Genomic DNA, 25,303 nt, shown 5'->3' on the forward strand with positions numbered 1-25,303 from the left:
GCCTATAAATTAGATCACAAAACATTTTATGTCCACAGCTGCTAAAGAACAGATGGAGTGGAAAGGGAAGATAGATATTTTTTTAATTTTTTTGCATCATTCTAGAAATTCACATAAAATTGCACATCAAAAGATTGGGAATTGACTAGTTACTCTGAGCCAAGTTCTTAAGTGCCTTTTCATCGCATAAGGGGAGATTTCTAAGGCATCCGTTAGTCTTGTGAGACCATGGACCTGCGCCTGGAAAGTCTTCACTCTCCAGGGCGCAGGCCTGGGCAAGGTTGTATGGAAGACTAGCAGTTGCCCATGCTGCAAGCCTCCTCTCTCCATGACACCGATGTTGTCCAAGGGAAGGGCATTAGGACCCATACAGCTTGGCACCAGTGTCGTCGCAGAGCAATGTGTGGTTAAGTGCCTTGCTCAAGGACACAACACGCTGCCTTGGCTGGGGCTCGAACTCACGACCTTCAGGCCGCTAGTCCAATGCCTTAACCACTTGGGCACTACAAGGGGAGATTAAAGGTTAGCTTTATTTGTCACGGATATATGAAATATACAGAGAAGTGTTGTAGTATGTATTCACGGCCAACACAGTCCGAGGATGAGCTGGGTGCAGCCCGCAAGTGTCGCCACACACTCCAGCGATGACATAGTGTGCTCACAAATCTCGGCAGGACAACACGGATCCCAGCAAGCAACAAGACAGCAACAGCAAAACCAGCCCTTTCCACACACACTCATCCAACCCTCAGACAGGCCTCCGGTTACTAGGCTTTGACTTCTGGACTCTGGTCTTCAGTATTGACTCCCGGACTAGCCAATTGCAAGACCCCAGACTTCAGGTGTGAACAACAGGCACGCCGACTGACTAGCCCTCATGCCTCCTCCTCGCACGGACTCCTGATCGCTGGCCGCTTGAGCGTGCAGTGAGGCCTGGACTGCAGATGTCCTTCATCACCTGCCCATGTCACTGGCCTTCAAGTGGAGAGCGGAGTCCTGGACTGTGAGTGGTTTTCATCACCCACCCTTGTCGCTAGACTTTGAACGTGGCACGTGGAGCAGAGGCCTGACCTCTAACTCCTCCATATCTCTGTCCCTCAACCCTAACCTGACCTTTAACTCTCCTCTCTGTCCCTAAACCCATCCCTATGAACAATCCCTACAATTAAGTCTGAGCCACGATCTTGGGTTTAAGGGCAGAGAGAAACCCTCTTGTTTATCGATTCTCTGTCTCTATCTTAAAAAGTATTAAAAACTCTGCTTCCGCTGTCCTTTGAGAAAGGGAACTCCAAAGCCTCAGCACTCAGAGAAAAAGTGTTTAGTTTTAAATCAGTGACCCCCAAAGTTCCAAATTTTCCTACAAAAGGAACCATCTACTCCAAATACGTCCCATCAAGGTCCCTCAGGATCCTAGATGTTTTAATCACTTCTTTCATTCAAGTACAGTGGATTCCGGTTAATTGGGCCGTCAGTTAACTGGGACAGCCACTGATTTGGGACAACTTCCAAAGAACTAAAACTAATCGAGAAAATAGCTGAGATTTTCTTCGTTTATTTGGGATACTATGCTAATTAGCAGCACGAGACAGTTGCCAAACAGTTTCTAAGTAATGTCAGATGCATTCAAAGGTATATTTATTATCAAACTCTACAACTCTGAAATTCATCTTCTCCAGACAGCCACAAAATCAAGAAAGAATGGCAGCGTGATCATCAACTCCCAAAAAAAAACAAACAAAAACAGAACAGGCACATCGAGCTCCAAATCCCCCTCACCAACACACACACAAAAAAGAGGAAGAGTGGGCAAAAGACATAGAATACAAAAACACAGATTGAAAGAAGTCTATAGTCCCCAAGTCCATATTCAAAATGCAGAAAACTTGGGTAACATTCGCTGGACACAGTGGTAGCCTTTCCCTCTCTGGTAGCGAGCGATCCCACCAGCGATCAAATGGTAGTTTCCCCTGTCCGGCAATACAACGATCCCCCATTGATTAAAAGGTGGGCAGCTGGCATTCAGCTTCTGCATTCGCCTCGATGTTTCAATTTCCCTGGTCGTTTTAATCAGTGAACATTGGAAGCTTTAATCAGCGAAACGGAGTGGAACATCATCCCACAGCCTTATTGCCGTGAGGTTTGCGCTCGCTGCCTCCTGGAATCCTCTCGGAGACTGCAGAGCACTGAAACACCCCAACAATTTCCAAACTGCAAATCACAGGCTCCAGCAGTTCCGGGATCACGTTCAAGACAAAAAAAAAAACAACAGAAAACATAAAAGAAGTGAAATATATGGTTTCATGATCTAGCTAGAAGATGTCGACCGAAAGAGCATTGCACGCAGACGCCATCTTGACCGCTCACTCGTATGGGAGTCAGACACTATACTGTGTTTAGAGCAAACAGTGGCTGGCGGCATTTTCGTGAGTAAGTGGGCCAAAATGGCTAGTTTTGAGAATGAAGATATCATTTATGAAGGCCAGTTGAATTTAATGTCATATGCACAAAAACAGGTGTAATGAAAAACTGACTTCTAGCAGCATCACATGCTTGTGGCATCTTACAAGGAACTTCAAATGACAAAAAAATAAATAAATTGAACTCAATTTTTCCAAGAACACATAAAGTCCATTTTAGTGCAACGTGTATGTGGTCAATAAGGTCAGAGTTCTACACAGTTCTGTACTGGTTAGAGTTGTGTTGATTGCTTTAAGAACTTTGGTCAGTGAGACCAAAGAACTGATTATGGACTTTAGAAAAGGTAAGGCGAGGAAACACACACCCGTCCTCATGGAGGGATCAGAAGTGGAGAGAGTGAGCAATTTCAAGTTCCTGGGAGTCAATATCTCTGAGGATCTAACCTGGGCCCAACATATCGATGCAGCTACGAAGAAGGCACGACAGCAGCTATATTTCATTTGGAGTTCGCGAAGATTTAGTATGTCTCCAAAAACATTTGTGGAGACCATTCTAATTGGCTGCATCACCGGCTGATATGTTGGTGGTGGGGTGTGGTAACTGCAGAGAGTTGTAAACTCAGTCAGCTCCATCATGGGCACCAGCCTCCGTAGTATCCAGGACCTCTCCAAGGAACAGTGCCTCAAAAAGGCGGCGTCAATCATTAAGGACCCCCATCATCCAGATATTGCCTTGTTCTCATCGGGACGGAGGTATAGAAGCCCGAAGGCACACCCTCAATGCTTCAGGAACAGCTTCTTCCCCTCTGCCATCCAATTTCTGAATGGACACTGAACCCATGAACACTACCTCACTACTTTTTTATTTCTGTTTTTGCACTACTTCTTTACTTTAACTTCTCTGTGGATTGTCACCTTGTCGTGGTGGAGAAGCTTGTGTGGTCCTGTGATCCCGAGAGCGATGCCGTCTGGAGCTATGCTCCTGGTAGGGTCACCCATGGCAGTAAGGTCGAGGGTGAGGTCCCTGACAAAGAACAATCCAGCCAAGACCTCAGCGGTGGAGCAGGCGGATGAAATTACTTCGAACTCAACCGCTGTGAAGGCGGATGAAGGCTGCAACAAATCCATCAGCTCCAATCGTCGTGGTTTCCATGCCATTGGGATCAGTTGGTTGATTTGTGAAGTATCGTGTGCTTCTTGGAGTGCAACATCAGGTACACGTTAAACAAATACACACACAGGCGTCTTCGCTCTGTGGGCCACTTCTTCAGAATGAAGACCATCATCCTCGACCTCAAGGGACAGCCACGACGATGACTTTAACTATCTAATATATATACTTACTGCCATTCGCAGTTCTTTCTCTATTATTATGTATTGCATTGTACTGCTGCCACAAAGACAAAAAATTTCACATCATATGCCGGTGATACTAAACCTGGTTCTCATTCTGAAGGCCGAAGGGAAGTAGCTGTTATTGAACCTGGTGGTGTGGGACCTCAGACCTCTGGTTGCTGCGAGAAGATGGCACGGTCCGCATGGCGCTGCGTTGTTAAGTTAGTGGCAGTTTGTTACAGAGACCAAAAAATGGATGCATTTGCATTCTGTTTTGGCTATCAAATCCGATCCCCATAGAAAGTTTGTTTTTTTCAGAGCAGGGGTTCCCAACCTGGCGTCTACGGACCCCTGTTTATGGTAGGGTCCATGGCACAAAAAAGGCTGGGAACTCCTGTTTCAGAGAAACAAGCTGAAGGGACCCTTGTCCTAAACAGCTTTGGCAAGTAAATATTGGAGATGTGGAAGTCAATCAGATCGCAGTGATTAGGTGATACACAGAATGGAAGATAGGCATTGGAGAAGGTCTAGCAAATGACCCTGGGTATGAAAGGGTTAACTTATGAGGTGTGTTTGATGGCTCTAGGCCTGTATTTGCTGGAGTTTAGAAAAATGAGTGAGCCAGGAGGTTCTCACTGAAACCTGTCAAATGTTGAAAGGCCTAGACAGGGTAGATGTGGAGAGGATGTTTCCTACAGCCGGGAATACTGGGACCGGAGGGCACAGCCTCAGAATACAAGGATGTCCCTTTACAGCAGAGATGAGGAGGAATTTCTTCAGACAGTGGGCGGTGAATCTGTGAATTTCATTCCCACAGGCTAAGTCATTGGATATATTTAAAGTGGAGGTTGATAGGTTCTTGATTAGCAAGAGCATCAAAGGTTTTGGGGAGAAGGACGGAGAATGGGATTGAGAAAGACGATAATCCAGCCATGATTGAACAGCATAGTGGACTTGATGGGCTGAATGGCCTAATTCTGCTCCTATATCTTATGGTTTTAGAGAAATAAAAGCAGAATATTCCAGGTCAGCATTTTGAGAGAAATGGTGTTAAAACTTCAGCTTGACAGCCTTTCATTAGAACTGAGAGTGGTTAGACATGAGTTGCGACGTTACGTCGAGTTTGATAAGATGTCGGTGAAGTCTAATTTGGAATATAGAGTGCAGTTCTGGTCACCTACCTACAGGGAGATATATCAGTAAGATTGAAAGAGTACAGAGAAAATGTACAAGGATGCTGCTGGGTCTTGAGGACCCGAGTTAGAGGGAAAAGTTGAATAGTTTAGGATTTTATTCCCTGGACCACAAGAGAATTAGGGAGATGTGATAGAGGTACAAAAATTATGCAGGGTATAAATAGGGTAAATGGAAACAGGTTTTTCCCACTGAGTTTGGGTGGAGGCTGGAACTAGAGGTCACGGGCTAAGGATGAAAGGTGAAACGTTTAAGGGGAAAATGAGGAGGATCCTCTTCCCTCGGGGGTGTGCGAGCTGCCAGCGGAAGTGACAGATGTGGGTTTGATTGCAATATTTAACAGAAGTCTGAATAAGAACATAAGAACATAAGAAATAGGAGCAGGAATCGGCCATCTGGCCCATCGAGCCTGCCCCGCCATTCAATAAGATCATGGCTGATCTGTCCGTAAACTCAGCTCCATCTACCTGCCTTTTCCCCATAACCCTTAATTCCTTACTATGTAAAAATCTATCTAACTGTATCTTAAATATATTTAGTGAAGAAGCCTCAACTGCGTCCCTGGGCAGAGAATTCCACAGATTCACCACTCTCTGGGAAAACAGTTTCTCCTCATCTCCGTCCTAAATCTTTTCCCCTGAATCTTAAGGCAATGCCCCCTAGTTCTAGTCTCACCTACCAATGGAAACAACTTTCCTACTTCTATCTTATCTATCCCTTTCAAAATTTTGTATGTTTCTATAAGATCCCTTCTCATTCTTCCGAACTTCAGAGAGTATAGTCCCAGGTGACTCAATCTCTCCTCATAGGTTAACCTCTTCATCCCTGGAATCAACCTGGTGAACCTCCTCTGCACTGCCTCCAAAGCCAGTATATCCTTCCTCAAGTATGGAGACCTGGAATCTTCTTTGGTATCACATTACAGTCCTTCCAGGTGAGGGCGACACATCACCTGCGAAACCTGCTGGGGTCACCTGTTATGTCCGGTGCTCCCGACGTGACCTTCCTCCACATTGTTGAGACCCGTCGTAAACTGGGGGGGGGGCTGCTCCATCCTTCACAAGCGGGACTTCCTGGTGACCAAACATTTTAATTAAGTGCATGGATGGGAGTTGTATGGAGGACTATTGGTGAGATGGAGATCGATGGGACGCGGCAGAATAAGTTCAGCACGGACTAGATGGGCTGAAGGGTTAATTGTCACGTGTGCCGATGTGCAGTGAAAAAGTTTTTTCATGCCAATCCATACAGATCATTTCTTTACATCAGTGCCTTGAGGTATGTACCTGATCTGTATGCAGTGATTCGCCTGGCGGGAGATTGAAACATCCCCGCGAGAGGCTGCGGGTCCTCAAGTCGGGGGAATTCACACAAGCGACGTGGCAGATTGCAAGATCGGAACAGCGAGCTGCTGGCCTCCCCTCATGCTGCGGCAGGAGTGATATCCCTCTTTCCCTCACTAGTGAGAGAGAGAGACAGCCTGCCTGAGATGTCGAAGTGTTGGGATGGACGGTCGTTTTTGATGGACTCTGGGGGCTTTGCTATTGCTTGCATGGTGGATGGTGGGGGGGGGGGTTTGATACTTCTGCTGGAGCAGGGGAGGGAGAGGGAGAGGGGAATGGGGGGGGAAGGTTGATGCTTTCACAGTTGCCTGTGTGTGGGAGGGAGGGGGGATTTGGGGTTCTAACATTTTTTTGTCATTCTTTGTTTATTTTTCCTCTCTGTTTCGCGGATGTCTGCGAAGAGTAAGAATTTCAGGTTGTAAACTGTATAAATTCTCTGATATTAAATGAAATCGTTGAATCTTATTTTAACAGAGAAATGGCCCTGCTTCTATCAGGAGAGATTTACCATACTTTTGGCCAGAAGTTGCAATGACATCGTTCTTTAAATAGACAGCATTCTGAGTACACTGACGTCGTCTTCTGCACACTTGGTCACCCTGCCTAGCACCCAGTTCGCTGGTTGTCTGGGTGATATCATCACAATCCATGGAAACAGAATGCAGCACTGAGTTTCTAGCTTGGTGCTCTGTCGTGACTAATTATCCAAGCTCCCTCTGTTCTTGCTTTCAATCTCATTTCCTTTGATTCCTTTCATGCTCAGACCTACACTCAGTGGCCATTTGACCAGGTACCCCCACTGAGTGTATGTTCGTGGTCTTCTGCTGCTGTAGCCCATCCACTTCAAGGTTTGACGTGTTGTGCGCTCAGAGATGTTCTTCCGCACACCGCTGATTTAACACGTGGCTATTTGAGTTACTGTCACCTTCCTGTCAGCTTGAACCAGTCTGGCCATTCTCCTCTAACCTCTCTCATTAACAGGGTGTTTTCGCCCACAGAACGGCCGCTCACTGGATTTTTTTTTTGTTTTTCACACTGTTCTCTGTAAACTCTAGGGACTGTGTTACGTGAAAATCCCAGGAGATTAGCAATTTCTGAGATACTCAAACCACCCCCTTGGCACCAACAATCATTCCACAGTCAAAGTCACTTAGATCACATTTCTTCCCCCATTCCGGTGTCTGGTCTGAACAACAACTGAACCTCTTGACCATGTCTGCATGCTTTTATGCAATGAGTTGCTGCCACATGATCGGCTGATTAGCAGGTGTACCTCATAAAGTGGGCACTGAGACTATTAATATTAATAAAAAGTCAAATAATGATTCAGTTTCAACCATTTTCCAGTGGTAAAAAAATTCAACAGGTTCATTCTCTCTGGGAGAAGAATCTCCTCATCTCGACTCCATTTCACTGATTAAAGCGGTGAGGGAGATTGAAACATTAAGGGGAATGTAGAAGGAGAGCGCTGGCTGCCTGCCTTTTTATCACTGGTGAGATCGCTCTGCCGCTGGAGAAGGGAGAGTGTGCGGCCTGCCACTGTGCCTGGAGGGTGTGATCGATATTTCTGTGCTTTGGATATGGAGTTGGACTATAGACTTCCAGACTTATAGTTTTTTAAAATTTTGTGTTTTCACCCTATCTTTCTAATTTTTTTTGGGTGGGTGGATTTTGGGTGTTGCCGTTATTTTCTTTCTTGGTTATGTGGCTATCTGGAGAAGAAGAATTTCAGAGTTGTATGCTTTGATAATAAATCAACCTTTGAACCTTTGAAATGACATCCCTTACCCTTCAACTGTGAATCCATCTTTCCAGCATCTGGTATGTCCAAACATCTAAGAATCTCTTGTTCTTCTACTGCACCTCCTCTCATTCTTATATCTTCCAGCAAATAGCAGCCAATAGGTCCAATCTTGCCAGTCTGCCTGAGTGTGGTGACTTGATGCACACCTCTCGCTGCAGATCCACTCATTGTTGCTATTACAGTCATTCTTTCTGTAGCTGTTACGCCTTATTCTGCATTCTGTTGTTGTTTTATCATGTTCTACCTCAAGGTGGGCACGTGGCCAAGTGGTTAAGGCATTGGACTAGTGACCTGAAGGGCGTGAGTTTGAGCCCCAGCCGAGGGAACGTGTTGTGTCCTTCAGCAAGGCACTTAATCACACATTGCTCTGCGATGACACTGGTGCCAAGCTGTATGGGTGCTAATGCCCTTCCTCATAGAGGGGAGACTTGCAGCATGGGCAGCTGCTGGTCTCCCATACAACCTTGCCCAGGCCTGCACCCTGGAGAGTGAAGACTTTCCAGGCGCAGATCTATGGTCTCGCAAGACTAACAGATGCCTTTACTTTACCTCAATACCTCAAGGCATTGATCGTGTGGATAGTCAGAGGCTTCTTCCAAGAACTGAAATGGCTAGCACTAGAGGGCATAGTTTTAAGGTGCTTGGAAGTAGGTACAGAGGAGAGGAGATGTCAGGGGTTAAGTTTTTTACCCAGAGAGTGGTGAGGCGTGGAATGAGCTGCTGGCAGCGGAAGTGGAGGCGGAAATGATAGGGTCTTTTAAGAGACTCCTGGATGGATACATGGAGCTTAGAAAAATAGAGGGCTATGGGTAACCCCAGGTAATTTCTAAGGTAAGGACATGTTCGGCACAGCATTGTGGGCCGAAGGGCCTATATTGTGCTGTCGGGTTTCTATGTTTCTAATGACACTGTAATGTTCTGATCATAGTCATAGTCATAGTCATACTTTATTGATCCCGACGGAAATTGGTTTTCATTACAGTTGCACCAACCAAGAATAGAGTATAAATATAGCAATATAAAATCATAAATAATTAAATAGTAATATGTAAATTATGCCAGGAAGTAAGTCCAGGACCAGCCTATTGGCTCAGGGTGTCTGACCCTCCAAGGGAGGAGTTGTAAAGTTTGATGGCCACACGCAGGAATGACTTCCTATGACGCTCTGTGCTGCATCTCGGCATCATAGGAAGTCATTCCTGCCTGATCTGTATTAACAGTATGCGTGACAGACTTTTCAGTACATGTGACAATACTAAACCAATTCCAACCCACAAATTGCTGGACTCTTCCACGACAAGACCATAAGACATAGGAGCAAGAATTAGGCCACTCAGCCCATCGGGTCTGTACTGCCATTTGATCATGGCTGATTTATTTCCCTTCCCAACCTCAATCTCTCTGGAACCTTTGACGCCCTCACTTACAGCTTGTCATATGAAGAGCGTTTGATGGCTCTGGGCTTGTATTCACTAAAATTCAGAAGAATGAAGGGGTGACCTAATTGAAACCGATCGAATGGTGAAAGGTCTCGATAGAGTGGATGTGGAGAGGATGTTTCCGATGGTGGGAGAGTCAAAGGCCAGAGGACACAGCCTCAGAATAGGGGAGCATCCTTTTAGAATGGAGATGAGGAGGAATTTCTTCTGTCAGAATGGTGAATCTGTGGAATTATTTGCCACAGGCAGCTGTGGAGGCCAAGTCTTTGGTTATAATTAAGGGAGAGGCTGATAGATGTAATACACACAAAATGCTGGAGGAACTCAGCAGGCCAGGCAACATCTATGGAAAAAAGTATAGTTGACATTTCAGACCGAGACCCTTTGGCAGGACTAGAGGAAAAAAAGATGAGTAGATTTAAAAGGTGGTGGGAGGGGAGAGAAAAACACAAGGTGATAGGTGAAACCGGGAGTGGGAGGGATGAAGTAAAGAGTTGGGAAGTTGATTGGTGAAAGAGATATAGGGCTGAGAAGGGGTAGTCTGATAGGAGAGGACAGAAGGCCATGGAAGAAAGAAAAGTGGCGGGGGGGGGGAGTACCAGAGGGAGGTGTTGGGCAGGCAAGGATGGAAAAGGGGCTGGGGAATGGTGCAGGAGATGGGGCCATTACCGGAAGTTCGAGAAATCAGTGTTCATGTTATGAGGTTGGAGACTACCCAGGTGGAATATAAGGTGTTGTTCCTCCAACTTAAGTGTGGCCTCATCACGACAGTGGAGGAGGCCATGGATGGACATAGTGGAATGGGAAATGGAATTAAAATGGGTGACCACTGGGAGATCCCACTCTTTCTGGCGGACAGAGCATAGGTGCTCAGTGAAGCTGTCTCCCAATTGGTCAGGGCATGAAGGGACACAAGGAGAAGGCAGGAGATTGGGATTGAGAGGGAAATGGATCAGTCATGATGAAATGGTGGGACAACTGGCCTAATTCTGCTCCTATATCTTATGGTCTAATCAAGAACTTTGCAAGCCTTGTTTTAAAGAACACGCTTCTTTAGATAAGGGAACCAAACCAGCACACAGTACTGAAGGTGTGGTCCCAACAAGCCCTTGTACAACTGTAGCAACCTCTCTTCCTATCTTCACTATGAAGGGGATCATCCTATTTGCTTTCTTTCCCCAAAAGTTACTTTCCCCAAACAGTAAGGCTGATCAACACCTCAACCACACACACCTACCCACCCTTACCACTGCTTAATCATTTCCTGCCAAAGTCACCTTATATACAGACACTCCTGTGCCTAGCATCATTTCATGGACATATAATCACAACTACCTGGACTATATCATGTCCCATGTTGCCACTTGTAAAAATACTATCCCCTTCTCTCAATTCCTCCATCTCTGCCGCATCTGCTCTCAGGATGAGGCTTTTCATTCTATAACGAAGGAGATGTCCTCCTTTTTCAAAGAAAGGGGCTTTCCTTTTTCCACCATCAATGCTGCCCTTCAACTGCATCTCTTCCATTTAACAGGTCTGCTCTTACCCCATCCTCCCGCCACACTACCGGCGATAGGGTTCCTCTTGTCCTCACCTACCACCCCGCCAGCCTCTGCGTCCAGCACATAATTCTCCGAAACTTTTGCCACCTCCAACTGGATCCCATCACCAAGCACATCTTTCCCACCCCCCTCTCCGCTTTCCGCAGGGATTGCTCCCTACGTGATTGTCCATCCGTCCCTCTCCACTGATCTCCCTCTTGGCACTTATCCTTACAAGCGGAACAAGTGCTACACCTCCTCCCTTACTACCATTCAGGGCCCCAAACAGTCCTTCCAGGTGAGGCGACACTTTGCCTGTGAGTCTGTCGGGGTCATATACTGTGTCCGGTGCTTCCGGTGTGGCCTCTTGTATGTTCAGTGAGACCAGACATAGATTGGAAGATCCCTTTGCCGAGCATCTACGTTCTGTCCACCAGAACAAGTGGGATCTCCCAGTGGTCACCCATTTTAATTCTGCTTCCCATTCCCATCCCTGTTCTAATATGTTTATCCACAGCCTCCTCCACTGTTGGGATAAGATCACACTTAAGCTGGAGTAACAACACCTTATATTCCGTTTGGGCAGCCTCCAACCTGATGGCATGAACATTGATTACTCAAACTTCCAGTAATGCCCCCCCTTCACCATTTCCCATCCCCTTGTCCTTCTCTCATGTTATCTCCTTGCCTGCCCATCCCCTCCCTCTGGTGCTCCTCCCCCACCCCCTTTTTTCTTTCTTTCGTGGCCTTCTGTCTCTTTCATCAATCAACTTCCCAGCTCTTAGCTTCATCCCTCCCCCTCCAAGCTTCACCTATTACCTGCGTTTCTCAATTCCCTCCCTCCACCTTTCAAATCTACTCCTCGGCTTTTTTTCCCTCCAGTCCTGCCAAAGGGTTTCAGCCCGAAACGTCGACTGTACTTTTTTCCATAGATGCTACCTGGCCTGCTGAGTTCCTCCAGCATTTTGTGTGTGTTGATCAGAATCAGAATCAGGTTTAATATTACCGGCACGTGTCATGAAATTGGTTAACTTTGCGACAGCAGAACAATGCGATACATAATAATACAGAAAAAATATAAATGACAATAAGTATGTATATGTATATTAATTAGCTAAATTAAAACATAGTGCAAAAACCGAAAAAAGTGAGGTAGTGTTCATGGGTTCAATGTCCATTCAGGAATCGGATGGCAGAGGAGAAGAAGCTGTTCCTGAATCGTTGAGTGTGTGTCTTCAAGCTCTTGTACTTCCTCTCTGACTATAATCTATTTATAAGTTATCTTATGTATTTATATTTATTGTGTTTTTTAATTATTGTGTTCTTTCTATTATAGGGTATTTTTGTGCTGCATTGGATCCAGAATAGAGTCATAGAAAAGTACAGCACAGAAACACGCCCTTTGGCCCATCTAGTCCGTGATGAACCATTTAAACTACCTACTCCCATTGACCTGCAATGAGACCATTGCTCTCCATACCCCTACCAACCTTGTCCCTATCCAAACTTCTCTTAAATGTTGAAACTCATATGCACCACTTGTACTGGCCCTCTCACGACCCTTTGAGTGAAGAAGTTTCCCCTCATGTTCCCCTTAAACTTCTCATCTTTCAGTTCTGGTCGCCTCACTACAGGAAGGATGTGGAAGCCATAGAAAGGGTGCAGAGGAGATTTACAAGGATGTTGCCTGGATTGGGGAGTATGCCTTATGAGAATAGGTTGAGTGAACTCGGCCTTTTCTCCTTTGAGCGATGGAGGATGAGAGGTGACCTGATAGAGGTGTATAAGATGATGAGAAGCATTGATCATGTGGATAGTCAGAGGCTTTTTCCCCAGGGCTGAAATGGTTGCCATAAGAGGACACAGGTTTAAGGTGCTGGGGAGTAGGTACAGAGGAGACATCAGGGGTAAGTTTTTTACTTAGAGAATGGTGAGCACGTGGAATGGGCTGCCGGCAAAGGTGGTGGAGGCGGATACGATAGGGTCTTTTAAGAGACATTTAGATAGGTACATGGAGCTTAGTAAATTAGATGACTATGGGTAAGCCTAGTAATTTCTAAGGTAAGGACATGTTCAGCACAACTTTGTGGGCTGAAGGGCCTGTATTGTGCTGTATGTTTTCTATGTTTCACCCTCAACCCATGACCTCTGGTTATTGTCCCAAACAACCTTAGTGGAAAGAGCCTGCTTGCATTTAACAAATTCTTTTGTTCTCCTTTACACGTGTGGACCGGAAACTGACATTAAACGATCTTGAGTCTTGAATCCCAGCTGCCTGCTGCACTTGAAGTTTACTTTCATTGACTGGTGTACAACAACATCCTGGTTTTAGATCTCCTTTTCTTTCCCCAATTTAACACCCTTACCTCATCCTGTCAAAGTCACGATGGAGCTTCTCTGCATCCATTTCGCAGCTCAGACTCTCACTTAGCTCAGTAATGTTGACAAACTTGGATACGTGACATTTCATTTTTCTCATCCGAATCATTCATCTACATTGTGAACAGCTGGGAGGCAAGATATTTCAAAGGTCAAAGCAAACTTGCTATCAAAGTCCAGACACATCACCGGTTACTACCTTGAGATTAATTTTCATACAGGCATTCACAGTGGAACAAAGAAATAAGATCATAAGTCCATGAGATATAGGAGCAGAATTAGGCCACTCGGCCCATCGAGTCTGCACCGCCATTTCATCATGGCTGATCCATTTTCCCTTTCAGTTCCCGGTCTCCTGCCTTTTCCCTGTATCCCTTCATGCACTGACCAATCAAGAATCTATCAAATACAAGAGAATCAATGAAAACTTACAAAGACTGACAAACAACCAATGGGTAAAAGTAGATAAACTGCGTTAATAAATACATAAATAAATAATACTCTGTGGGCACGTGGCCAAGTGGTTAAGGCGTTTGACTAGCGATCTGAAGGTCGTGAGTTCGAGCCCCAGCCAAGGCAGTGTGTTGTGTCCTTGAGCAAGGCACTTAATCACACAGTGCTCTGCGATGACACTGGTGCCAAGCTGTATTGGCCCTTGCCCTTCCCTTGGACAACATCACTGTCGTGGAGAGGGGAGACTTGCAGCATGGGCGTCTGCCGGTCTTCCATACAACCTTGCCCAGGCCTGCGCCCTGGAGAGTGAAGACTTTCCAGGCGCAGATCCATGGTCTCACAAGATTAACGGATGCCTTTAAAAGCAATACTGAGAACATAAGTTGTAGAGTCCTTGAAAGTGAGTTCATAAGATATAGAAGCAGAGTTAGGCCATTTGGCTCATTGAGTCTTTCCCACCATTTCATCATGGCTGATCAACATTCTCTCTGTTAACCCTTCATGCTCTGACTAATCAAGAACCTATCAACCTCTGCCTCAAAGATATCCCATGACTTGTCCTCCAGAGCCGCTTTTGGCAACAAATTCCACAGATTCACCACTCTCTGGATAAAGAAATTCCTTTATGAAGGAGCACGAAGGGGAGACTATCAACATCATCCTTAACAAGGACCACTGCTCTCAGTCTGAATAGGGCAGATTGAACTAAAAAAAGCCTGAAAAATCTACTTTTTATTCTTTGTAGATGAAGGCAATAAATAAGCTCGTCTTAGTGCAGACAGAGAATGAATGTTAACATCTCGAGTGAGTCTAGTGGTTGTAGAATCAGCTCAGAGCTGAGGTGAGTGACATTCTTCCATGCTGGTTCAGGAGCGTGAAGGTTAAAAAGTAACAACTGTTCTGAACAGGTGGTGATCTATTCACCTGCTCCACACAAAGATTTATTTCTGAAGCAAAACACACAAAACGCTGGAGGAGCTCGGCAGGCCAGGCATCCTCGATGGAGGGGAATAAGCAATCTTCTTTTTGGGCCTAGACCCTGCATCAGGGCCTCCGGTATCTCCAGAATCCCTTGGGTTATCGCCTATTTCTATTCTCTGCTAACCAGTCTGCCAGGCAGTTCCCGACCCATCCGTAGCTTATCCCCCAATCCCAATCTTTCGAAGCGACTGAACCCAATGTTTGGATGACGATTTATGCACTGGGCCAGATTGAAAAGGCCAGGGTGTCAGGGTCCGAGGCGAGGGTCGGGCCAGTACAGCTCAGTGCTGAACTAAGGGTCTCTGGGCAAACTGTCTTTGTGGACTTCAATTCTGACCGCTATTTGCTTACGTTTGTTGTTTGCATGATTTGTCTACTTTTTCTCTCTGCACATTGAGTGTTTGATGGTCTTTTTTTAAAAAAGGGTTTACGCGTTCATTTGGGTTTCTTTGTTTCACGGCTGCCTGTTAGAAGACGAAACTCAAGGCTGTATAATATATACTTTGATAATAAATGTACTTGAACTTTGATGTACTTTAAGTTTCATGGCAACCTCTTAAATGGGACTTTTCAAAAGCCTTCTGAAGGTCCCAAATACAGCACGTTCTTCTCCTATTCTGTACTCTGAAAAAAGATCAGCTGGTTTGATATACCACATCTTTTGTGTTAACTCTGTCTGATCCCTTCACTGCTTTCAAACTCTTTGATACTAAATCTTTTACATGTGACTCTAGCATTTTCCCTGCTCCCAATTATTAATTACTAATTTTCTCCCTTCATTATGGGCCATTACACCACTGGCATTTAGGGCCATCTCTCTCCATCTCTCTCTGTCCTTGGCCATCTTCTCTATTGTGCCCCATGTGTGGTTCAGAGTTCTCATTTTCTCCTCTACGGTACGGTGCCAAGTTGTCTTTGGTCCCCTGCCTTTCCTCTGCCCTTCAGGGGGGGTTCCAAGGAAGTGCTGTCTTTACGATGGAGTTGGCCTCTCTTCTCATCACATCCTCAATCCATCTCTGATATTTCCTCATGACGATTGTGGCCACGTCCTCGCGGCGACACTGAAGGAGTAGGGCGTGTTTGGAGATCTTTCTTGGCCAGAGAATACGAAGGATCTTCCGGAGGCTCGTGGTGCGGAATGACGACGGCTCGGCAAGGTCACTGTCTGACACTTTCCCTCGGCCTCATTTATAAAGAGCAGGGTTACGTCAGCTGTCCTTCACTCTGTCAGAATTGTTCCAGAATCTACAAAACTTTGGGAAGTAACCAGCAATGCATTTACTCATACCTATTCTGCAACCATTCTGAGCCAAGTTCTTAAGTTCCTTTCCATTAAAAAAGGGAAATTAAAGATGAACTTTAATTGTCACGTGTACATTGAAACAGAGAGTGAAATGTGTCTTCTTGCAGCCTGTGGATATGCAGGGATCAGCCCATAAGTGTCGCCATGCTTTCACCGCCAACATAGCATGGCCACAACTTACTAACCTTAACCCATACGTAATTTGCACTCGGAAGAAACCCTCTTGGACACGGGGAGAACGAACAAACTCCGTACAGACATCAGCGGGAATTGAAAGAGCAGGGGAGAAGAAGATGGCGGGGCAACACAGCACGCGTGGCCGCTCCAAAATGATAATGTATTTGTTAAGCAGGGGCTGTGCACAATCCTGATTTGATGGAGACAGACGTGAGAAACACGGAGGAACATCTGGAGAAACTTCAGAAATGCCCGCTTTGCTGCCGCTGCTACTGTGCGATCGAGAATCTCCGAAGGGGAAGGCCCCAAATCCTTGGCTGTGCCTATTGCCTGTTGCCGGGGCTGGGGTCAAAGCGCTCAGCAGAGATGGTGCTCGGTGCTTGGTGTCAGAGGGCTGGTCGGAGGCTCGAAGTTTTCGGATGGACTCAAGAGTTGGCTGCGGTCGGGTGCTTTCAGCGTGCTGCATCGGCAAGTTTGCGGCGCTGGAGGTTCATGGCAGGGAGAGTTTCTCCCTTCTACCGTCTGCGTGAGATGATGGGACTTTGGAGAGACTTTGAGACTTTTTTTTACTGTGCCCATGGTCTGTTCTTTATCAATTATGGTATTGCTTTGCACTGTTGTAACTATATGTTATAATTATGTGGTTTTTGTCAGTTTTTTTTAGTCTTGGTTTGTCTTGTGTTTGTGTGATATCATTCTGGATAAACATTGAATCATTTCTTAATGCATGCATTACTAAATGACAATAAAAGAGGGCTGCGTGTCCTCATAATCTAATCTAATAGTGTTACGCGAACTGCTATGCTGCCATGCCTCCAGGAAAGTATGATTTACGTTAGCCTACAAGGCATAGTAGCAGAATTAGGCCATTCAGCCCATCGAGTCTGCTCTGCCATTCCATCATGGCTGATTTATTATCCCACTCAAACTCAATTCTCCTGCTTTCTCTCCGAATTGAAGTGGTGGAGTCCAAGCCCGAGGGTGTATCGAAGTGGCAGAGAGCAAGGAATGACCTGAGGTTTGAATGATTTGAGCGCCAGGCCAGATCGAAATGGTCGGGGTGTCGGATTCGGAGGCGAGGGACGGTCCAGTTCGGCTCGCTGTTCCCGCGGGGTTTGCTCGCCTCTGTGTTGAACTGAAGCCGTGGCTCTCTCTCACTGCTCACCGGGCATCTGACGGTCTTCTCTCGTGTTTAATGGGTTCTGTTGGGTTTCCTTGCTTTGTGGCTGCCTGGAAGGAGGCGAATCTCAAGGCTGCATAAAGCAAACCTACTTTTTGATAATAAAAGTACTTTGAAAGTTGTATCTTGCAGCATCACCGACATTCAAGGGAAGTTTCAATCATTGCTGATTTTCTGCGGGCAAAGTCACAGGAATAAATTTAGAAAAAAAGGCTAGTGACAGTGATGCTGACAACAGAACTGAATTGCTTGGTAACCGATCTGGTTCACAGACAGTCTTTGGTTTACGGAAGTCTGCCCTCCCTACCCAATCAGGCCTGTCTGTGGCTCCAAACCACAGTAAGATGGTTGAATCTTCTCTGCTCTCTGTCCCAGCAAGCTGATCATTACACAGACTATAAATGTCCCACATGAAAAACAAGAGTTGTTTCCTTTGCAGCAGTGAAACTGGGAGGTGACAGTCCAAGTGAAATAATGCTGCAAGGAATTAAATTGCATTTAATTGCATCTTAGCTCCATGTATATGAAAGGATAATTATCCTTCAATATTTGAGCATCCTCTGTTACTGATACATATACTGTTACATGATACACATAAAGTGGAGGAGGAGGAGAAGATGGCGGTGTGACACAGCGCGCGCAGCCTTTCCGGTGATGAATATCTGTAATCTGTCAAGTAGGGGACCGTGCACAATTCTGATTTGATGGAGACAGACGTGAGAGCACGGAGGAACATCTGGAGAAACTTCTGAAATGCCCGCTTCGCTGCCGCTACTACTGTGTGGTAACTGGAATCTCCAGACCAGAAGGCCCCGAGTCCTTGGCTTTGCTTGTTTCAGCGGCTGGGGAGAGGTCGAAGGCGCTTGGCAGAGGATGGCGCTCGGGAGGCTGTATCGGAGAGGCTGGTCGGAGGCTCCAAGTTTTCGGACGGACGGACTCAGTGTCGGCTGTGGTTGGCTGTTTCCAAGGCATCGGCAGTTGTCAGTGCCTGGAAGTTTATGGCAGGGAGTTTCTCCCTTTTGCCGCCTGCTATCGGGGACTCGGGACTTGGGAGTCGATCGGGACTTGAGACATTTTCTTACCGTGCTCATGGTCTGTTCTTTATCAAATTATGGTATTGTTTGGCACTGCTGTAACTGTATGTTAGAATTATGTGGTTCTGTCAGTGTTAGTCTTTGGTTTGTCCTGTTTTTCTGTGATATCACTCTGGAGGAACATTGTATCATTTCTTAATGCATGTATGCATTTCTAAATGACAATGAAAGAGGACTGAGTGTTCTCATAATCTAAAAAATATATTAATACTTTGCTCTCTATTTCCTTAAGAGTTTGCGGAGATTTGGCATGACATCTAAAACTTTGACAAACTTCTATAGATGTGTAGTGGAGAGTATATTGGATGGCTGCATCATGGCCTGGTATGGAAGCACCAATACCCTTGAACAGAAGATCCTACAAAAAGTAGCAGATACTGCCCATTCCGTCACGGGTAAAGCCCTCCCAACCATTGAGCACATCTACATGAAATGCGGTCGCAGGAAGGCAGCATCCATCACCAGGGATCCCCACCGCCCAGGACATGCTCTCTTCTCGCTGCTGCCATCAGAAAGAAAGCATAAGAACATCAGGACTCACACCACCAGGTTCAGGAGCAGTTTCTACCCCTCAAACATCAGGTCCTTGAACCAAATGGAATAGCTTCATTCAAGTTCACTTGCCCCATCTTTGAAATGTTCCCTCAACCAATGGATTCACTATCAAGGACTCTTCATGTCATGTTTTTGATATTTATTGCTTATTTATTTATTGTTTATTCTTTTTGTATTTGCAGAGTTTGTTGTCTTCTGCACTCTGGTTGATCTTTCATTGATCCTGTTTACAGTTACTATTCTATAGATTGGCTGAGTATGCCTGCAGGCAAATGAATCTCGGGGTTGTAGATGGTGACATATATGCACTTTGATAATAAAATTTACTTTGAACCCAAATTCTCACCCTAATTATGAAATTGTTTTGAAATTAATTTTGTTTTCTCCCCCAGTTTGGTCTTCACTATTTGTATATTAATCACGTGGTTGCAAATTTTCCGTTCATCTGGTTTAACTTGTGTATTCATTTCCTTCACCCCCCCCCTCCAATTTAGCTTGTGCATTCAGTCCACTGTTTGTATATAGATCATGAGATTGCAAATCTCCCTCACTGTTTAATCATTCTCTGTAGAATGACCCATCTCTGAATGTTTAAGGGAGGGCTTGATACAAACACTAAGTTGGCACTTGATTAGATACCTCTTCTACCTAATAAAATGGCCACTGAGTGCACGTTTGTGGTCTTCTGCTGCTGTAGCCCATCCACTTCAAGGTTTGATGTGTTATGCGTTCAGAGATGCTCTTCTGCACACCACTGTTGTAACATGTGGTTACTTGAGTTACTGTCGCCTTCCCGTCAGCCTGAACCAGTCTGGCTTTTCTCCTCTGACCTCTCTCTCATGAACAAGTCATTTTCACCCACAGAACTGTCGCTCACTGGATGTTTTGTTTCTCTCATCATTCCCTGTAAACTCTAGAGACTGTTGGGTGTGAAAAACCTAGGAGATCAGCAGTTTCTGAAATACTCAAACCACCCCATCTGGCACCAACATCATTCCATGGTTAAAGTCCTTTTTTTCCCACATTCTGATGTTTGGTCTGAACAACAACTGAATCTCTTGACCAGGTCTGCATGCTTTTATGCACCGATTGCTGCCACATGATTGGCTGATATTCGCATTAATGGGCAGGTGAACAGGCGATCACTGTGGGTATTTGAGGGATTGGCGAATAGTGGGAGTAGAGGGGAATAGCTGTGAATAGCTAAGTGTAGTGGGGGAAAAAACTCAGTTCACAGAGAAACACTGACTAGGTTCTGACAAAGGCAATTCTTCCAGAATCTGAAATAAATCATTTTATAATCAGAATCAGGTTTAATATCACTGTCATGATATTTGTTAACTTTGCAGCATCAGTACAAAGCAATACAATGTAATAGAGAAAAAACTGTGAATTACAGTAAGTATTAAGTATTAAATATATTAAATAGTTAAACTAAATAAGTAGTGCAAAAATAGAAATAAAAGAGTAGTGAGGTTGTGTTCATGGGTTCGATGTCCATTCAGAAATCAGATGACCGAGGGGAAGAAGCTGTTCCTGAATCGCTGAGTGTGTGCCTTCAGGCTTCTGTACCTCTTTGCTGGTGGTAGCAATGAGAAGAGGGCATGTCCTGGGTGATGGGGGTCCTTAATGATGAATGCCACCTAGTCCTGGATATCCTGGAGGCTAGTGCCCATGATGGAGCTGACTAATTTCACAATTCCTCGCAGCTTACTTTGATCCTGTGCAGTAGCCCCTCCCTCCCCCATACCAGACCGTGATGCAGCTTGTCAGAATTCTCTCCATGGTGCATCTGTAGAAATTTTTGAATGTTTTATGAGACGTGCCAAATCTCCTCAAACTCTTAATGAAATATGGCCACTGTTGTGCCTCCTTTATGGCTGCATCGATATGCTGGGACCATGTTTGGTCCTCAGAGATATTGACATTCAGGAACTTGAACTGCTCACTCTCTTCACTTCTGATCCCTCCATGACGGTTGACGTGCGTTCCCTCGTCTTATCCTTTATGAACAGCATGGCATCCTGTCCTTCTAATTGCTTTTCTAGTTTTGAAAACACCAAATTAAATTATGAGAGCTCGTGCCAGGGGCAGTGAGTCTCAGCTGCCAGACATGGAAGAAGTCACAGACAATGCGCCCCATAACTGCCTGACAAGGAGCAGTAAAGATTGCTTGCCCCCACGGCAACATTGTCTAAATTTTCCCAAAGAAATGTATTATCTTTGGATGGAGGAGGAGAAGATGGCGGCACGACGGCAGCGCGCGCGGCCTCTCCGGTGATGATGTCTGTTATCTGTCAAGTAGGGGATTGTGCACAATTCTGATTTGATGGAGACGGATGTGAGAGCACGGAGGAACATCTGGAAAACTTCTGAAATGCCCGCTTCGCTGCCGCTGCTACTGTGTGGTAACCGGAATCTCCGGAGCAGAAGGCCCTGAAATCCTCGGCTTTGCGTGTTTCAGCGGCTGGGATGAGGTCGAAGGCGCTTGGCAGAGGATGGCGCTCAGGAAGCTGTATCGGAGGGGCTGGTCGGAGGCTCTAAGTTTTCGGATGGACGGACTCAGGGTCGGCTGTGGTCGGCTGCTTCCAAGGCATTGGCAAATTGACGGTGCCTGGAGGTTTTTGGCAGGGAGCTTCTCCTTTTTGCCGCCGCTATCAGGGACTCGGGAGTCCATTGACTCAGGGACTTTTGAGACTTTATTTACCGTGCCCATGGTCTGTTCTCCATCAAATTATGGTATTGCTTTGCACTGCTGTAACTATATGTTATAATTATATGGTTCTGTCAGTGTTAGTCTTTGGTCTGTCCTGTTTTCTGTGATATCACTCCGGAGAAACATTGTATCATTTCTTAATGCATGTACGCATTTCTAAATGACAATAAAAGAGGACTGAGTGTTCTCATAATCTAATCTAATCTTTCATTCCACAAAGGGCTGGATTGCTGCTGGATAAAATCAGCTACATCCAAATGGTAAGGGGTCGCTCATGACTGGCTAACCTGGTTGTAATTCTTTAGGAGAGCCCTGACATGGTGTGTTGAGAGAAAAGACCTCCGAGCTTGGCAATTAGTTTGCAGACGTTTCACCTCCAGTTGAGCCTGACTTCCTCAGGGCACAGTTGTTGGTGTTTATCTCTAGAAGTGCTCGTGTTTTTTATATATAGTCTCACCCCACCCCCCATTTGTTAGCCTTGGTCCTGATCGGCTACCCCTTCAGTTGACCTTTGAATTCTGTTGGCTTGTGTCTCTTTGGCTCTTAGGGGTTTGTAGATGGAGTCTATTTCGATACTTTATGGAGTTATCAGAAGAAATAAACATCTAAATATTTTCGTGCCTGCTCCGCGTTTGTCTGCGACAGAACCTCTGTGGCTTCCTTCTTGGACCTCACCTACTGAGATCAGTGATGGTGGATCACGGGCTCCGTACCGCCTGTTTGAATTCCCATACTGAGGGTGTCACCTCGACTGGTGATGAATCATCCACAGGCTAACTGCCAACCTCGGCGAACTCCGCAACATCAAGCACCTCGACCCGAACTACCAACGTTCACCGCCATCAAAGGATTGCTGGCATCAATTTGAACAGCGAGGCAGACCTACAACACGACAGTGGGCAGCTGGTATTATAAATCCTAAACATGAATAGGGCCTCGGGAGCAAAATATGTCCTCTCACAAGTGGGTGGTAGATAGTGGCTGGAATGGTCGTGAAGAATGTCTTGAGTATCAAGTATGAGAATATCAAAGTTCCATCCAACTTAAAGCAGAACATCAAATCTGGGGCACAAGAGGTTTTCAGGCATCAGAGCCAGTGCGCTCCACTGAAGGGGGGTCTGGCGCAGCGTCCAGGCTGGAGGAAGTGTTGTCCCCCCCCCCCCCCGTCTACTCAGCAGCAGACAAGCTGTATTGTGGCCGGCTGCAGATTTCTGCGGCAGTCATGCACACAGGGTCTGGATTATTTATCTTGCATGGCTGTATTTTACTGATATCTTGCACGTGTTTGCTATCTGAAATGTGCTACGCGTGCTTTGTGCTGTGTGGGTCTGTTGGTACTCTGTTTTTCACCTTGACCCTGGAGGGACGTCTTTCATGTATAGTTGAATGACAATTAAACTTGAATTCAATTGAATTGATAATATGCTAAGGCAGAACGTGGTCATTCTCCTTAGAAGGTGGTTCAGGGAATGGGGGAAGACCGATTTAAAATTTGGACTGAAAAGTACAGAAGTGGGAGAGTCTAGGACCAGAGGACACAGCCTCAGAATACAAGGACATTTCTTCTAGAACAGAGATGAGGAGGAATTTCTTTAGCCAGTGGGAAAGGATTTTTCCAATCGTGGGCTGCGAGGGGTGATTGATAAGCTCGTGGCCTAAGGTAGAAGGAGATGAGTTATACAGCTCTTGTTACATACACATGCAGTTCAACTCTTTGAGTGATTATGCAGAAAGTTTGAGGTTAATAACTCATCAGGGGTGATTAATAAGTTCATGGCCTAAGGTAGAAGGAGATGAGTTATTAACCTCAAACTTTACAATCACTGAAAGAGTTGAACTGCTTGTGCACATAATGAGAGCTCATCTCCATCTACCCTAGGCCACGAACTTATCAATCACCCCTGCTGTGGGTACTTTCTGGAGGTCCAAGATCTGTATACTCCATGACCGCTGGACTAAGTGTGTTAATGTAGGTGGGGACTATGCTGAAAAATAAATGTGCTAGGTTTTCTAAAATTGATTCCTTCTAACCAAGGCCACAAAATTATCAATCACCCCTCGTAGTTAGCCTAGGACCAGCGGGCACAGCCTCAGAATCCAAGGACGTCCCTTTAGACCAGAGATGAGGAGGAATTTCTTTAGTCAGAGGATGAAGAATCTGTGGAATTCAGTGCCACAGACAGCTCTGGAGGCCAAGTCATTGGGTATATTTAAAGTGGAAGTTGACAGATTCTTGATTAGTAAGGACATCAAAGGTTACAGGGAGAAGGCAGAAGAATGGGGCTGAGAGGGAAAATTTATCAGTCATGATGGAATGACAGAGCAGACACAATAGGCTGAATGCTCTATTTCTGCTCCTGTGTCTTCAGGTCTCTATGTCTCTGGGTCCCTTTACTCTACCATTAGCCAAGAAATCAAACTTGCTTTGATATGGAACGCAGAAAAGCATGCTAGCAGGGGACCCTAGGCATTCCCAAAAATAACGTGCCAACCTCCTGCAGCACGCAGCACAGCACCACACCAGTGCTCAGTCGTAAAAACAGCTCTTGAAAGACAGAGCTGAAAAATGTTTAAAAAAAATCAACAGACCAGATCAAAACTCTGCAGTTCTGGGCACTTCTGGTCACGAATGGTGACGCACAGTTGAACAGATTGTTCAAATGGAGAACTTTACCAGTACTGCAGAAGCTGTTCGGTTCACTGCATATAATATCACAATATGGTTGACAGCGTTAAACACAGAGCATTAAGGTATAATTCAACAGCTTGGCTGCAGCACTAATGACCTGCTTTTCAGAATGAATTATGCCTTGCGACAGGCTGTTCCAGTACGGTCACAACATTGGTATCTGCCCAGCTCCATCATGGGCCACAAGCCTCCCCAGCATCAAGGAAGGAGATATAGAGGCTGAAGGCACATGCTCGGCAATTCGGGAACAGCTTCTTTCCCTCTGCCATCCGATTTCTGAATGGACATAGAACCCGTGAACTTTTTTTGCACTATTTATTTGGCTCTTTTGGTCTGCACTGTGCTCTCCGCAACGTTGCTGTTAAGGCTGATTTATACTTGTGCGTCAACTCGACGCCATAGGTACGGCGCTGCCGCGAACCCTACGCGGATCCCTACGCCGTAGCCTGACGCGCACCTCTCCCAAAATGTAACTACGCATCGCGGCAACGCAGACCGCAACAGCTGTGATTGGTCCGCTTGGTAGCATCGCATTTCCTCCTCCGCTGCAGTACCTTCCCATTGGGCGACTGAAGGGCAGGGAAGGAACTCTGGCTGCAATGCTTTCCATAAAGCATAAAGCTCCGAAATTATGGAGGGCACATGGACACATTTCGCTTTCACGAAAAAAGACGCTTGCTTTAAACGTTTACCCCGAGAAAGA

At 45.7% G+C, this 25,303-nt stretch overlaps 1 protein-coding gene across 1 annotated transcript in view; it reads right to left on the minus strand.

Annotated features, from left to right (window-relative positions):
* Nucleotides 1-25,303, minus strand: part of LOC134339526 (acylphosphatase-2-like) — a 73,668-nt gene that overhangs the window by 20,247 nt on the left and 28,118 nt on the right. The gene's annotated exons all lie outside the window — the stretch shown is intronic.

This window comes from Mobula hypostoma, chromosome 30 (genome assembly GCF_963921235.1).
Source record: "Mobula hypostoma chromosome 30, sMobHyp1.1, whole genome shotgun sequence".
Classification (NCBI taxonomy): domain Eukaryota; kingdom Metazoa; phylum Chordata; class Chondrichthyes; order Myliobatiformes; family Myliobatidae; genus Mobula; species Mobula hypostoma.